The sequence below is a fragment of the Sturnira hondurensis genome, unplaced genomic scaffold, assembly GCF_014824575.4.
Source record: "Sturnira hondurensis isolate 20B ecotype Veracruz unplaced genomic scaffold, ASM1482457v3 Scaffold0014384, whole genome shotgun sequence".
Classification (NCBI taxonomy): Eukaryota; Metazoa; Chordata; class Mammalia; order Chiroptera; family Phyllostomidae; genus Sturnira; species Sturnira hondurensis.
This window is the reverse complement of record NW_028087015.1, coordinates 24,319,881-24,337,095: the sequence shown is the minus strand read 5'-3', so window position 1 is coordinate 24,337,095 and position 17,215 is coordinate 24,319,881.

The window sequence follows — 17,215 nt, the reverse complement described above, 5'->3', positions numbered from 1 at the left end:
GAACGATCTATTGAATCTTGGTGCCAGTCAGGAAGATGGGAGCCCCAGTAAGTCCCTCCATACATCTTAAGAAATCATAGAGTTCAGCCTTCTTTTATGTCAAGGGAAGGAAAAATGGGAGGGGCTGTTTTTATAAAAATTGAAGCCCCAAGGAGAATGCCTCTAATGATTAGCATGTCTAAGGCAGAATTATTAGCAGAAAGGTGATGAGAACAATGCAGACACTTAAAAAAGATGGGCTCAGAGAGAGATTCCATTTCACTCATTTACATCAACGCTTCAAGTATTTTTACTCTATTCTTTTCATTTGCATGGTCTTTATCAAGAAGTCTACTGTGATTCCTATCCTTGATTCCCCACAGGTTATAAAGCCCCAAGCACTAATCTCTCATCCTACGTTTCTATCAGTGTTTGAATTGATTGATTCAATTTTGAGTCCTGGGTATTTGATACTATTTACTTTTATAAGCTTATATTAGATACTAGATTTTGTCCCCCTAAGTTCATAAATAAAGCAATTTAAATCTTTCAGATGTCTTAAACCTTAAACAAGTGAAGTCAGCAAATTGAGTCTTATTATGTACATGTAAACAAGATGGTGTGTATTATATCTATATTTATAATGACAATCTGCTGAAACAACTTTTGGCAAAAGAACTGTTTGAAGGCATCTTACACATTTACAAATACAAAAACAGATTTGACATCTTGTCAGTTACATTATTTTGTTTTAAGTGTGCATATTCTATTTATTTGCAGATTTTCATATGTTATACTTGTGGATATGTGGGTTAATGGATTAGTCATTATGTAGTCCACTACAGCTCTTACAGTCTAAAACTCTTTTTTTTTTAAATATTTTATTTATTTATCTTTAGAGGGGAAGGGAAGGAGAGAGGAAGGAAACATCAATGTATGGTTGCTTCTTGTGCATCGCCTGCAGGGAACTGGCCCCTGCTGGAAACTGGCCTGCAACCCAGGAATGTGCCCTGACTGGGAATCGAACTGCGATCATCTGGTTCACAGGCCTGCGCTCAATCCACTGAGCTACACCAGCCAGGGCTTAAAACTCTTGATTGAAAAGATAACTGTTGCAGAGCATCAGGGTCCCTAAATAATAATTTCTTTAGAAATTTGCAGTATACATAAGTCAGGAAGTTATTATGTAAGTATAATCATAGGTTTAAATACATGTCTTTAATGGAAACTTACTATGTTAATGCCATCCATAAGTTGGTCTAAAAATTAAGTAATTTGTTTTAATGTCCAATACCTGTGATATTTTCAACATATTTAAAAATATTCTTTCAGGCCCTGGCTGTTGTGGCTCATTTGATTGGGTATTGTCCCACAAATCAAAAGGTCAAGGGTTCAATTTCAGTCAGAGTACATGCCCATGTTATACATTAAGTCCCTGGTCAGGGTGCCTACAAAAAACGTTTGTATGTTTCTCTCTCACCACAATGTCTCTCTCCTTCTCTCTATACCTTCTCTCCCTTCTGCTCTCACTAAAAGCAATAAAAAAATCTTCTCAGGTTAGAATTAAAAAAAAATATTTCAAGGAATTATTTGCTCATTGTATGTATCACAGCATTAAACATTGTTTCTGCATGATATGTTGAATACACTCTCAATGTGTTTCAGCATTTATTCATAAACTTACAAACAAATTAGATAGAAATTCTTAAGAAAATTTCTGTGTGGCCCTGGCTGGTGTAGCTCAGTGGATTGAGCGCAGGCCTGCGAGCCGCACGATTATGGTTCGATTCCTAGTCAGGGCACATGCCTGGGTTGCAGGCCAGTTCCCAGCAGGAGACGCACGAGAGGCAACCATACATTGATATTTCTCTCCTTCTCTCCTTCCCTTCCCCTCTAAAGATAAATAAATGAAATCTTAAAAAAGAAAATTTCTGTGTGTATATTTCTGATTTTGTTACAAACTCATAGAAACTGTGAGAAAATATTCAGATAAATCACTAATCCTAATTTCAGACACTTTAAGAATTTAATAGTAGTAATTAATTGTGAAATTATTTTCAAAAGAAAAGTTTTTCATAGTATTTGAACTCATGTAAAGTAGTAGAATAGGCTTTTTTTGAGATTTTATTTGTTTATTTTTTTAAAGAGAGGAGAAGGGAAGGAGAAAGGGAGGGAGAGAAACATCGATGTGTGGTTCCCTCTCATGCATCCTGCATTAGGGAATAGGCCTACAATCCAGGCATGCACCCTGACTGGGAGTCGAACCAGTGATCCTTTGGTTTGCAGCCCATGCTCAATCCACTGAGCTATACCAGCCAAGCTAGAATAGTTTTAAAAGTGTTTCAATTGATATGTTTTGCTGAAACACATGTGAGTTTATTTATTTATCCTCTTTTATTTAATAAAGAGATGATATATTGAACATAACCATGGGCCAGACGGTGTATTAGAGGCTGAGGTTAAAACTAAATTTTAAAAGCAAAATTAAAAACCCATACTCTAGCTTCTCACTAATCTTTAGACAAAGGTAGATGTGGGGGCAGTTTTGCCCACAAGTCCCTGTCTGCCATGGATGAAAATGAAACTACCAAGACACTATCTGCTTGGGGAGGAGAGATGGTCAATCTCTCACAGGAGAATAACCAAGAACCTCTTCTTCGATGGCTTTTATTAGGTTGTAATACACAGGAATATAGGTAAAGCTCATCAATCAATGTCAGGTGGCAAGGATCAAACAATAGATAACATTTCAAAGAAATCTGAGGGCTTAGTCTAAGTCAATGTCTGTCAGGAAAGGGGGTTGCAAAAACTTTGGGAGACATACTCATTTCCTGCTTAGACCCCTATCATATGAATGAAAGCACTCTTAGCAAAGCAGGCTTCACAGGACTTTAGAAATTCTTTCTTATGCCCAATCACCCCGGAACCTGCTCTAGCCAGCAAAGGGCTGCACCGCCTCCCCTATCATAGGTTTTCAAGCTTAAGTGGATTAGAGCCAGGAAGTGTTCCTCCCAGACCGAAATAAGGGCTCAGGCTGTGTCAGAATAGCCTGGGGTAACGGTCCATCACTCCTTCTTTGCTGCAGCACCCACCCCAGTCCTTCCTTGAGGGCCTCTCAAGTGATTGTGTCTGGCTTAGGTTGCCCCTCTTCTGAGGGGTCAGTACCCATCATTGACTAACTGACCAAGCGCTGGGGCCAAAGAAGCGGAAGCAGTACTCCTGCCAGGGAGACAAGCTTTGTCTCCTTAGTGGCTCGCAGTCTGAAGGTGGCTCACTCAGCCTTAGCCATGGGGGGCAGTTACAACTCCTGAAACCAGGCAGAGTCGTTCCCAACAGGTAGACGTTCAAATAAAGCAAGTAGGGGATGGATTGCTACATTGAGAAAAATACATATATAGTATCAAAAATGTGTATATAGTGGGTATTTCTTGAAATTTTACTACCTGTTTGTTTTTGACCATTTAAGTTTCTGAATTTCATTCCTGATGAGCAGAGTCCAGTAATTTTAGTCTCCGATGCCCAAGAGAAGCGGCACCCAGCCATAATTAGTGCCACTAGACTGTGAGTGACGTGGTATAAAAACATAAAAGTATAGGCAATTCCAAGAATAGTCTTTTGTTTTGAAATGAAAATATTGGGCTGTACAAATAATCTCAAAATACAGATTTTACAACAAACTAATGAAATCAATTATAGCTTCTCTGCACTCACACATTCTATATCCTGACCATAGCTTATCGAGTAAAAATTTAAATATTTATGTATAACTTTAAATTGTTTGATATTTTCAAATTTAAAAAGAACCTCTTGCATTTAATTTAACAGCATATTTAAATATACAATGAACTTTTTCTTACAATTTATCTCTACATCTTAATCTGTTTAGAATATCTAAATAACGAATTAAAATATGTAATAATTCTTGAAGTAACATATGATGCACTTTTATAATTTGAGCTAACATTAAAATTTGGGCATGGCATATTTTTGATTTCATAAACAAAACTCATACATATTGGGTTTAATTTTTTAACTCATACATATTCTTTAATTTTGAAACAAAATAATAATTTTGTTTCAAAATCATTATCAATATATACTATAAACAGACTAAATTCAATATATTGAATGAGTATAAAAGGGAAAACTAAGGAGATTTATATCCCTTTTCGATTATATATTGTAATTTATAATATATTTAGAAAGACTGCTAATGTACTCTATCCATCTGGGTCTAACACTATACTCTTAATCTCAGTACTTGAATTTAACTTCAGAAGTATTGCCCATTTAGAAATAATAATAAACAGTAAATAAAAAGGTAAATATTTTAAAATTTTATTTATTTTTTAATTTTAATCTTATTGTATTTTTGTTACCATTTAGTCCCCTTATACTCCCCTCCACCCAGAAATCACCACACTATTTTCCATGCCCATGAGTTCTTTTTTTCCTTTTTTCTCAATCCTTCTATCCCCTAACCTCCACCTCGCCCACTAGCTGTCATCCTGCTCTCCATCTATGAGTCTGTCCCCATTTTCCTTGTTAGTTCAGTTTGTTAGTTAGATTTCACATATGGGTGAAATCATTTTGTATTTGTCTTTCTCTGACTGACTTATTTCACTTAGCATAATGTTCTCCAGGTCCAACCATACTGTCAAAAGATAAAAAAAAATTATAGCTGAGTAGTATTTCATTGTTTAAATGCCCCATAGTTGTTTTATCCACTCATCTATTGATAAACACTTTGGCTGCTTCCATATCTTGGTGACTGTAAATAACGCTGCAATGAACATAGGGGTGGTTATGTTTTTTCAAATAGATCAATGAAACAGAATGGGCAGCCCAGAAGTAAACCCACACCTTTATAGTCAATTAATATTCAACAGAGAATGCAAGCACATACAATGGATTAAAAATAGTTTATTCACTAAATGGTGTTGGGAAAATTGGAAGGGGTTTTGCAGAAAAGTGAAACTAGACCACGTTCTTATAACACACACGAGAATAAATTCGAAATAGACCAAAGACCTAAATGTTAGACCCAAAACCATAAAAACTGTAGAAGAAAATACAAGCAGCAAAATCATGGACAGTGTTCGTAACAATATTTTATTGGCAATATCTCTCTATTTAAGACAAACAAAAAAAATAAAAATATGTTTGTAATTATTTTCTCCCAGAACTTAATTGCCCTTCATTTTATCAGTAGTGATTTTCAAACTGAGGGGGATATTTAATTAACTAAACTATAGTCAATCAAAAGAGTTTTTTTTTAATAGTTTGCCTAAGAATCGCCCTAAGCGTTCTTTGGTTACCTCAAAGTATTGAAGATTTTTCTCCTATTTTTTTGGAATGTTATATTTTTAACATTGACATTTAAAACATGGTCTGTCTTAGAATCTGATAAGAAAACTTCAAATCCACAAATATGGCAGCTAGAAAGGAAATATGGATGTCAAGTGCTGCAGAGAAAGCCAAAACTGGAAACTACAAGCATGAGCCGAAGTCTATGATATTGATTGAAATCCACATTGGTTCTTTCCACCTCGGACCTATGCTGCATCCTGCAGAATCTGGAGCACTGCCGGATGGTTATAGATACACACACCTGGTCCAGATTTGGAGAAATGGAAGGAGGATCCTAGGGAGAGTGGATGGTCACAGGCCTGGCCACTGCTGTACGCCAATGAGGTGAGCCAGCAGGTAAGTGACAATATGTATTTATTTCACAAAATCGCTGTTGTTTCACTTCCAAGCTCCAAATCTCTCCAATAAAAATTTTTGTGGTACCCCACTGTAATCACAAACATGAAAGAGAATTCTGGGAAAACGAATGCAACCTAGCTGGCTGACATATTGTAGACTCTATATTCAACCCCCTCCAACTCGACACTGGCACTCATATGCATCTCCTCAAACTATATTTAATATCCAATAGCAATGTCATGGTTTGACCTAACATGATACACGAATCCCATATACACCATCTTGTTTTTTCCTAAAAGAGGATTTCTTTTAGTCTTTGGGTGATTTTCTTTGCTACAAGCTGATTAATTTTTATTTCTTATAGCATAAATACGGTTATAGAAAATTAACTATCAAACATATCAAGATATTAGTAGATGATGAAGAGGGGAAAAACACACACATTCAAATAAAAATAAGGAAGAATTACTTTTAACGGTGGTAGACCTAGGTTCTGGGACTGGTTACATTATTCATCTTTATAACTAGTGTCCATGCTGTTCATTTTATAGTTCTTGCATACCCAGCAATCAGTTGATTGTGATTTATTGCCTGGTAAGACTACTACAACATTCATTCATAAGGCTTCTGGGCCATTGCTATTAGTTCTGTCTTGGCTGTCGGGTTGTTGCACTTTTTCTCTGACTTTAATCTCTGTCCATGAGAGTATAAGAGGCTCTCTAGGGGATGCCCTAAAATTAAGAGACTTAATCCAGTTTTGGTGTTTCACCATTAATAGGTTTTGGATTCCCTGCATCCTTTGCATCTGGCAAACAAGGAAAGAGACCCTACACACATCTTTTTTGTTTTTTGCGACTTTGTAGGAACTCAAACCTATTTGCAATCTCTAGACTGTGGGAACTCTCCTATGCTAGATACCCCTGGTCCTTTTTGTCTGATCTCTCTGTCATTCCTCCCCTCCTAAAAGCCTCCAGTTTGTTGGGAGTGTTGTGAGTACTAAGTATACTTTATTCACAGGCATGAGTGAGTGGATTGTGTCATTTCTCTTGACACCCAAATAAATTCCTGGGAGGGTAACCACATTCACCTGTGAGTATTTAAGTGGAACCCTCCTTCTACTCACATATATTGTGGGTTGGCAAACAAATTCCCCTGGATATTCAGGATCAATCACTCAGAATTGGAATAATTTCCTTTTTACCCATTGACTCAACAACACGAAGAATCCAAAATGACCCAGCTCAGTTTAATGTCTACTTTGTTGGCATCCTTATGTGCCTATAGAAAGAAATATTCTTTCCTTTGGAACTAAGACCTCTTGACCAGCAGAGCCTAAAGTCATGAGTACAGGAAGCAAATACTTTGCTACTCTATCTCCAGTATATGAGGGAGAGAAGCCATTTTCTATTCCCAGACCCATAATTTCAGACTATAAGAAAATAATAGGTTTTTTTTTGCACTGGATGCTAATTTAGAGCATATATTGTGCTTGGCAGATATCGCCCTAGCCCAGCAAGATTTTGCCACCTGCTAGCACTGTAACTGAATCTTCACAAGACTATTCCACCATTCCATTAAATTAACTGCTTCAAGATGATGAGGTGCATGGCATTTGATGTGATTCCAAGAGTGTGGGTCCATTGCCACCCTTCATTTATTGTTAAATGAGTTATCCTGTTAGAAGCGTTGCTATATGCAATTCTGTGACCATAGACAAGGTATCTGTAGCTTTATTAGAAACATTTCAGCAAGAAAGACAAAAAAGTACACAGAGTTTCTATTCTAGTAAGAAAAAATGCTGCTCCTTCCTGAAAACTGGGAAATCTACTGTAATAAACCTGCCAGCAGAAACCTGCTTTATGCCCTGAGAAATAGTGACATATTTGGAGCTAAGGACTGGACTCTGCTATTGCAGGTTAGATACTTAAGGAGTGGCTATAACAAGATCAATAGTATATATTCACCATTACTTTACTTTTTTAAAGGAGTTTATTTATTTAATTTCAGAAAGGGAAAGGGACAGAGAAAGAGATAGAGAGAAACATCAATGTGTGGTTCTTTCTTTCATGTCCCCTACTAGGGACCTGGCCTGCAACCCAGGCATGTACCCTGACTGGAAATTGAACTGGTGACACTTTGGTTCACAGGTGGACACTTAATCCACTAAGTCACACCATCCAGGGCACCATTACTTTACTTTTGCTATTTTTTCACTATCACTTCATTAGGGATTCATTCATTCACTCATTTAGACTATACAATGCTGTCTGTCCAAAAATATTGTTATTATAACAAGAATGGTTTGCACAACTTGGATATAACCTGGCAACCAAGGAGAGTGGACTGGAATGTGAATGAGTGAACAATGATGACTTCACTGTAATAGTCAGTGGGGGCGGTACACTCCACTGAGTGAGCATGAGTACTGTGTGGCTGTGATATTCAAAATTACTGAGTGAGTAGAGCCATGAATCTGCATCAAATCTTGCATCATTCTTCCATGGAAACTATTCAGATGATTCAGAAACACATAACAATGAGCAACTGGTGACTGTCAACTTCTTCACGATAATGTGCTCACTCATTCATCATGTCTTCTGCAGACTTTATTGGCAAAGCATCAAATCACCCAGGTGACTCAGCCCAGATTTGGCACCCTGAGACTTCTGCCTTTTCCCGAAACTAAAATTGACTTTGAAAGGAAAGATTTCAGAGTGTCAATGAGCTTCAGGAAAATATGCTAGGGCAGCTGATGGTGATTGGGAGAATGTGTAAGGTTCCAAGGTGCCTACTTTGAAGAGGACTGAGGCATCATTGTCCTATATACAATATTTCTTGTATCTTGTATCTTCTTCAATAAATGTCTCTAATTTTCATATTACATGGCTGGATACCATCTGGACATATTGTGCTATTCCTTGTAGATATTTCCTATAATAGTGATGCTATTATAGGTAATAGTGATGTTACATATTTGTTTATTATTTTTCTATTATTTTAATAATTTCTGAAGAAGAGAGTGTTTTGATCTTTAAAATTTTTAAACCAAAGGTTTATCTGGAAGCTACATTTGCAATTAAACCATACCCCAGACATAACAGTTCTGGTGATGTCTGTTCAATCCTTTAATGAAAATATTCTACTCAACTTTTTACTAAATGATTAGGCAAAAGTTTATGATCATTCCTTGTTTCTATTAATTTCCATCAAACATTATGAAATATTGTCTTTAAAATTAATTTTCTTGCCATGGCTAGTGTGGTTCAGTGGACTGAGTGCTGGCCTGAGAATGAAAGGGTCACAGGTTGGATTCTCAGGACACACGCCTGGGTTGCGGGCCAGATCCCCTGTACGGGGAGCATAAAAGGCAAACACACACTGATGTTTCTCTCCCTCTCTTTCTCCCTCCCTTCCTCTCTCTAAAAATAAATAAATAAAATATTATAAAAATAAAATAAATTAATTTTCTTGAGTTTATTATGTACAGTTCTTTAAAATATAAAGTCAATATTCCTCATCACATGTTTTGCTACCTTTAGATACTGTCAGTAGAGAAAAGACATGACACAAATTTCCTTTTCTTCATTAATACGTATCCATTTACAGAAAATGGTCCCTTAGTAGTCTGAAAATATTTTCCATATCATTATGAAGTTTTAATTTTTTTATTTTTTATGCCTTCAACCCATTGCAATAATTTATTATTATTATTATTATTATTATTTTGTTTTTGTTAGTGTAGCTTTTTTAAAACTAGTGGGGATCCTCTTCTAAAATTAAAATTAATTTGGATAGAATTCATAAAAATATTTAAAAACTTTTGTTTTCATAGCAAGGAAATATAACTAATTTATAAAGGGTGGGAAGAACAGAATTTTTTCCTAAATAACTGTTATCCTAAAGTTTTCATAATTTATCCAGTATAATCAAAAGGTTATTTTAGACAAATTAAATGACTTCTATGCTTACTAATTAAACTGTAGACTGTAATTATTATTTTTTCCTGTAATCTAAAATTTTATATATTCAAATTCCCAACCACATATGTCAAATGTACTAAGTTTCAATTAATTCTATCATTTTGAGAGCTTGAACAATTACATTAGTAAAATAAAAAATACTCAGAAATGCCTCTTCTATTTTCATATGATAAATTTTAGAGAGTACTCAGAAGTATTCTTGAGTCACTAACATTTTCCCAGCATCAGAGCTGATATTTATTAGTATGATCTTAGTCAGATTGCAAGACCAAACCATTTTCCTCGTTTTAAGATAAAAATAAAATTGAACCTCATTAAATTCTTGCTGTGGGAATTAAATGTGTTTGGTGTGTGTGCATACACACATGTATAAGTATGTTTCATGTAGCATCATATCTGGTACCTATATTACTAATAAACACTATACTATTTGATACCATAACCATTAGCATTACTAGTAATAACAGACTTTCAATATCCTGTATTTATTCTCAGGGAAAATGTGTTTTTAAAAAATAGTGTAGATTCCATTAATTTAAAATCTAATTTTTAGGTACTTTGTTTCAGTCCACAGTATTTTTTAATTCTGTTTATGAGTTACTCTCTATTAGAAAGGTTAGAGTTTGAAGAAGTAGCTTAATCCTCTCAGAACATAAAGATAAAATTTCTGCACTTATGCAGCTGTTTTTAGTGATATCATATTAGCTCCTACTTTACAGCAACTTTTAAAAATATTTATGTATTTTCAAGGAGTACTTTATATGCTGGAAATATATGAGTGGTATTACATTTATTTTATTCAATATTAGTAATTTTGGAAACCAAAGTAAACCTTTAATAGAACCAAATAAGTTATAATTACAAGAGAGTGTACTCTACCTCTAGGCCTCTAAAATACTTAAACATAATGAGGAAATTTGGTAATGATGAAAAATTCAGTCATTTATTAATGCACTACACTAGACACACCAATCATTTGGATACATTCATTGAAAGTATAATGAAAATAATTTATAACATGAAATCCAGGGGCAAGGTGATTGTACTCTACACTACTAAGTCTATCATAATAAATCTGCTATCCTGTTCCTGTGTAAAGTAATATTTCAAATTGTTCCTGATTATGTATCATGACTATTATTTTAAGTTATTAACCCACTCATATGCGCAAAAATAGAAGGTTTGTTAACCACATCAACATGGATGTTTGATAAATTTTGATGTATAGTTGATTGTGTTTAAATATAATTGGTTTAATGCTTCATCTATTCATATTTTAAGATTGCACATTGTAGAAAATATCAAATGTGTTAGGAAATGCCAGTACGATCATATGAAGAATTACATTGTCTTCTGTCTCATGAAAGTGATTCCTATGAAACCACTTCACTTCAGCCTGCTCTAAACCGATAGTTTGAGGTCTCCCTGCTTCTATCCATGCCGTGCTCTGCCTGTCTCCCTGCAGCTTTTGTCCTTTCAGTGTGTGAGAGAAATTGTCATTCAATACTTAAAACCATCCAGGAGCTGTGGATTCCATTTCAAAACCCAATGCAAGTCCTGAAAATAATTTCCAAGGCCCTTTATGATAATCTCCCCATGCAACTTCTCTCATTTCCCGCTAGTGTTCTTGAATATTCCCTTCAGTCACACTGATCTTGTTCTTAATCCCAGGTAGCACGTACCTGTTTTGATCTCTCATTTCCTTGAGTTTCCTACTTTATGTCATTACCTCTGAGAAGTCTTCCCTGATCATTTACATAAAATAACAACATACTTTGCATAGTTTCTCTTTCTTATAACCTGTGTTTTTCACCACAACATACCATCTGATGTTTACCATTTACATCATTCATTTGACCTGTCTCTACCCATGAGGAGTGGTGTACAGGGTTATTTATAAGCGGAATTTTATATAGACAGTCAATTTGATGAATGGATAAATGAGGCTTTGGTTCTATTTTGAAATTTATTTTTAAAGAATAACTTATAATACTTCAATTTTCTACTTACATATATATGTATATATATAAATGTTATACAAAATGTAAATGTTATCAATGTAAATGTTATACAAAATTACCTACTGATTACTTTTAGCTCTGGCTGGTGTGCCTCAGTGGATTCAATGCCGACCTGCAAACCAAAGAACTGCTGGTTTGATTCCTGGTCAGGACACGTGCCTGGGTTGCAGTTGCACAAGAGGCAACCCACACATTAATGTTTCACTCTCTTTCTCCCTCCCTTACTCTTGCTCTAGAAATAAATAAATAAAATACTTTTAAAAATTACCTATAGATTACTTTTAATTTCTTGCTTAAAATTTTCTAAGGTACAAAATGCACTGCAGAAAGAAGTATTAAAAATTCCATAATGCCTAAAGTCACTGTGGATAATCAAATGTCTTGTACATTCAAAGACAAATTTAAATTAATTTATCATGGAAAGATTTATTTTAAAAAGCAAGTCAAAAATCAACTAATACTTTTTAATAGTTTTTAACCAATGCATGAATATAAATTATATTTATAAAGCATAGAAGAGACAGACTTTACATTTTATATTAAACACTACTAAAATACTAACATTATTAATTTCTCTAAAAGTAAGAAAATTGCAGCCATTGAACTTTAGTAATAAGTTGATGGTATTTCATGGAGAATAATTCACTTTTGTTAAATTGTGTTATTGTCAAAATAGACCAGACTAAGTGTAATGTCAGAGGTTACATCAGTGGGGGTATTTCCCATAATACAACTTTCATGGTTTTAGATAGTTATATTTATTTGATAAATGTATGTTTATTTTGAATAAACACTCTGTTCTAGCATTGAAGATTTAAGCAGAATAAAGCATCTCAATGACTTTATGACTGTATTCTAGATGTGGGAAATATAGGGTTAGTAACACTATACATAAACTATCAAAAATATTTATAAGAAAAATACATAAAAGAACTATGTAAGATATTATTTAAGGAAGAAGAATTTTTAACATGGTTCAGAGTTAAATACTTTGGGAAGAAGAGTGGGAGGAGTTCCTATCAGGGGTCTTATTTTGAGTAAAAGTAGACACTCTAAGAAGTTCTTCAGCCAAAAGATAAAAATCAATGGAAATAATCATAACAGCTGCTGAGAAAGTATAATCGGTGGGAGCTGGAAGACCATTTAGAAAGACATAGAAATAATTTAAGAGAGCAATTATGGTGTCTTGTACTAAAGAGGTATTAATGGAGATGCTGAGAAGTTGAACACTTTTGAATCGTGCTTTGCTAATCACAGATTTGGGATGTGAGAAAAAGACCAGTGTCAAGCACAATGTATTTATTTAGCCTAAGTTACAAAAAAAAATAGAGTCCTCAAACACTGAAATTTGCTGAACTTAATAGTGAACATATTGAGGGGTGATGTGACACTTTCTTTAATGAATTAATTGAAATAGTTTATAGGAACAAATTATTCAATTAAGTACTGATCTAGGTGTTACTGTAAAGGTATTTTGAAGATGAGGTTAAAGTTTATAATTATTTGACTTTAAGAAGTGACAATATATTACCTAATTAGGGTGAGCCTAACTCAATTACTCCTTCAAGCTAAGTCTTCCCTGATTACAAAATTCTACATCTGGATGGCAGCCTCACCTTGTGCTTTGAAATTTCAGCTTTTCCCTAAAGTTTGCCCTATCATTTGGGAATTGCCCTAATTAAAGATTTTATTTATTTATTTATATTAAGAGGGGAAGGAGAGAGGGAGAGAAACATCAATGTATGGTTGCCTTTCATGCATCCCCTGCTGGTAGTTGGCCTGCAAGGAACCAGCCTGCAACCCAGGCATGTGCCCTGACTGGGAATCGAACCGCGATCCTCTGGTTCGCAGGCCCGTGCTCAATCCACTGAGCTACACCAGCCAGGGCGGGAATTGCCCTAATTATACCTCAAAATTGTATAAGCCAATTCCTTGTGACATGTATTTTATTATATGTCTTCTGGTTTGCTACTCTGGTTGAACCTTGAATGATAAAGCTAGACATTGGTGGGGGGGGTTGTTTGTTTTCCTTGAGATACCTATGAATCTCACACACAGAGATATCAGTCAAGTATTTGAAATTAGATCTAAATTTCACTGAAGATGTGTGGGCTGAAAACTTACATGTTGGAGTTAATCCATTGACATCTATTAGTTTGTAAATCATTAAAATAGGCCAAGAAAATGATCCTCAAAAAGATATGCTCCAGAACCTGTGAAATCCTGGGACTTGTAAATGATAGCTTCTTTTCTAAATAGGTCTTTAGAGATGAACTTAAGTGAAAGATCTCAAAATAAGGATATCGTCCACGATTATCAAAGTGCGTCAGAAATCCAATGACAAGTGCACTTAGAAGAGACACACATGGAGCAAACCTATAAAGGAAGAGGTGATCATGATGACAGAGAAGCAGAGGTTAGGATCATGCAGCCACATGTCATGGAACAGTGACAACGGTCAGAAGGTGGGAAAGATGGAATATAGCCATACCAAAACCCTGACTTCAGACCTTGGTCTTCAGAACTGGAAGAGAAAAAGTGTATATTGTTTTAAGCTACACATTTTTTTTGTAATTTGCTGAAAAATGCTATAATCATATTTAAAGTCATAATATTAAAAAAGCAAGTTAGAAGATAAGTATAGATACAAACAAGAATTATAAAAAACTAACTGCTGAGCTACTCTAAACTTAAGATGTTGGAAAATGAAGAAAATTTAGCCAAGGTATTTTATAGAGTGCATGGAGAAAAATATTAAGAGAACAAAAAAAAGTGTTATTTAAGCAGCCAGGAAAAATAAATGCTGTAAAGAAAATGTGAGCAACTCCATCGAATTTAGATTGATTGATGGAGATGAATATTGAGAATTGACATTTATATTTGGTGAGATGAAGTCATTGACAACATTTATAATGAAAGCAGCAGTCTTGTGCGGCAGTTGAGGGCTAATTGCTGTGCAAAAACAGAGAACGACCAGAGTGAAAGTATATAAATTGAGTAATGTCATCGCTCTTGTGGCATTTTTGTTTTAAAGGAGAGCAGAAGGAGAAAGTGGTTGTAAACCAGAAGAGTGTGTAGGTAGATGTGTATGTATGGGGTTCAGGGAAGACAATACATCACATTGGTTCACAGGTAAGCTGGTACTGTTACCGAGCAAGTTATAAAATGAGCAGCAACAAACAGCAAAACCAATAAGTGCATACCCTGAGTGTCTACTAGAATTTATTTATTGATACCCTGGGAGAAAAGAAACCCCTATTTGAATGAGATTACTGGCAAGTAGACATTAAAGTCAGGGGCTTCTGGAACTTCTCTAATCGATTATGTCATAAAACCATGAGTTTCCCATCCCCCCCATCAGAGTAAGTGAATTTGCTACTTTAATTATGTAACCAGACAAGCTGAGAGTTATTTGACTCCATTTTCTACTTCAGATATCCAATTTGTCCCATTCTAGACAACGCACGGTGTTTGCAGTGGACTGTGGACTATCGACAAATGGATGCAGTTGTATCAATCGAGACTAGCATTGTTTGCTTTGTTTCTATAATGGACAATTTGTAAGTCTTGGTCATTGATCTAGCTGGACGTATATTCCTCTCTGTCATATTATTTGCCAATTGACTCCAGGATATTTTAAAAGAGATCTGACTTGCCTTTTTTGTCTAGGCTTAATGCTTATTATAAAAAGAATAGTGAAGTAAATTTTAGAACACCGAAACAGACAGACTAGTAACAAACCTTCCTAATGTCCTTTTCTTCTCTTCTTAAAATAATGTTAAACTTATAATACTATTAAAGTAATTGTGTTCACTGTGACTTGCTTCTGTGCTCTGAAAATGGGATTTTAATATTTTTAATTCCCTCCCTCATTCTCTGTCTCCCTTCTTTCTGCTTTTCCAGCTTTCTTTCTTCCCTTTTCATCTCTGTTACCCTCGTTTCCTCTTCTCATTTTTATCTCTTTTTATTTTTATTTGTTATTTTTTAAATTTAATTATTGTTCAAGTACAGTTTTCTGTCTTTATATCTCTCTTTTTATTATTTTATCAAAGAAGTTGTGGAGTAGGTGGGAAATACACAGTATCATTTTTTTTCCTTACAAAGAGATTCCTTCAGAAAAAAAGAGCATTTTTCAAACAAGAAGATATATTGACTTCTGATTTTATATTCTTTCTAGAAATGGTAAGGATTGGCAATGCTAATATACAATTAGACATTTTTCTAATCCTATTAAACACCAAGAAAATAATTATTTTGCTGTCAGACTAATGAAAAGTGAAAAGCATATCTGTTTTGGGTAAAGAGGACTCTTACAGGGATTTTGTAAAAAACTACATGCACTCTGTCCTTCCCCTGTTCCCACAGGCACCTATTCTACCCAGTACGTTGTGGTCAGTCTCTAAGTTCTAAGCTTCGGAAGTAGCTGTGATAGTTTATCAATCCTGTCTTTGTGTAGACAAAGAAAGCCTTGACGTATAGCCAATATTTAGAGAGCTCTTTGGCCTCAAATCTAGATCATTTCAAGTCTTTCCCGGAATGGATTTAATGTATCGTAATGGTCTTGCCCAGGGCCAAAAGCTAGATAACAATCTTGTGGGCAGCTCTTTAATTGCTAGATGATTCCACTCTGTTCCTTGAGAGAAAAGTTAAGATTCTGAGGTAGGAAGTAAGAACACAAACCATGAATCATAGATGGGGCTAAAGGGGTAGTGACTTCTAAGATGATGAGAAGAAATCAAGCACATCTTTCAGGGCTGGTGAGGTAAGGGACGGTGTCGTTTTCTAGTGCTCCGACCCAGGCTATATTTTCAAGAAAAAATAAAAGCAGCTGGGAAACATAGAAAGCCCCATGCTCTTCCTTTTATACATTAGGAATATGAATTTTTCTTACATTTATTTCGTTTTTAAAATTCCCAGTGACGTGAACATGATGAGTCTGCAATTTGACAAGATCATGCAGAATGGAGAAGAGATGGACATAAAAGAGAGATTGTGATCTCTCCTCTAACAATTGTATTTGAATAATATTTAATCTTACTATGAAATTTTCAGGGGCTAATCATTATTCAGACCATTTGTATTTCTAACCCATTGAATATCAGAGCAAATTTAAGTAGGAGGTCATTTTTAAAGTGCTGAAACAGAAAACTGTACTTGAACAACAATTAAATAAATTAATTTAAAAAATGAAGTGCTGAAACAGACTGAACAGTTTGCATGCAGTTATATAGCAAGGCAGTAGCATACCTAGGGCTGTATTCTAGCTGGCACTGGGATACCAGTGTTCTTACGGTATGTCTGCAAGGTCAGTATTTATAAACTAAATCTATCTTAATTGCACACATCCCAATTTTATTTCACCAATATCTTGATCCTTCAAAAGATTTCCATTTTTGCTTGCAATTTTCTTAGGCATTGTATATACCAAGAGTTGCAAAGGCCACACAACCCTTATCTTCCACTTTGAAAGCTTTGTTTTTCCATAATAAAGGGGCAAAATCAGCACTGAACAAACCACGCTTGTAT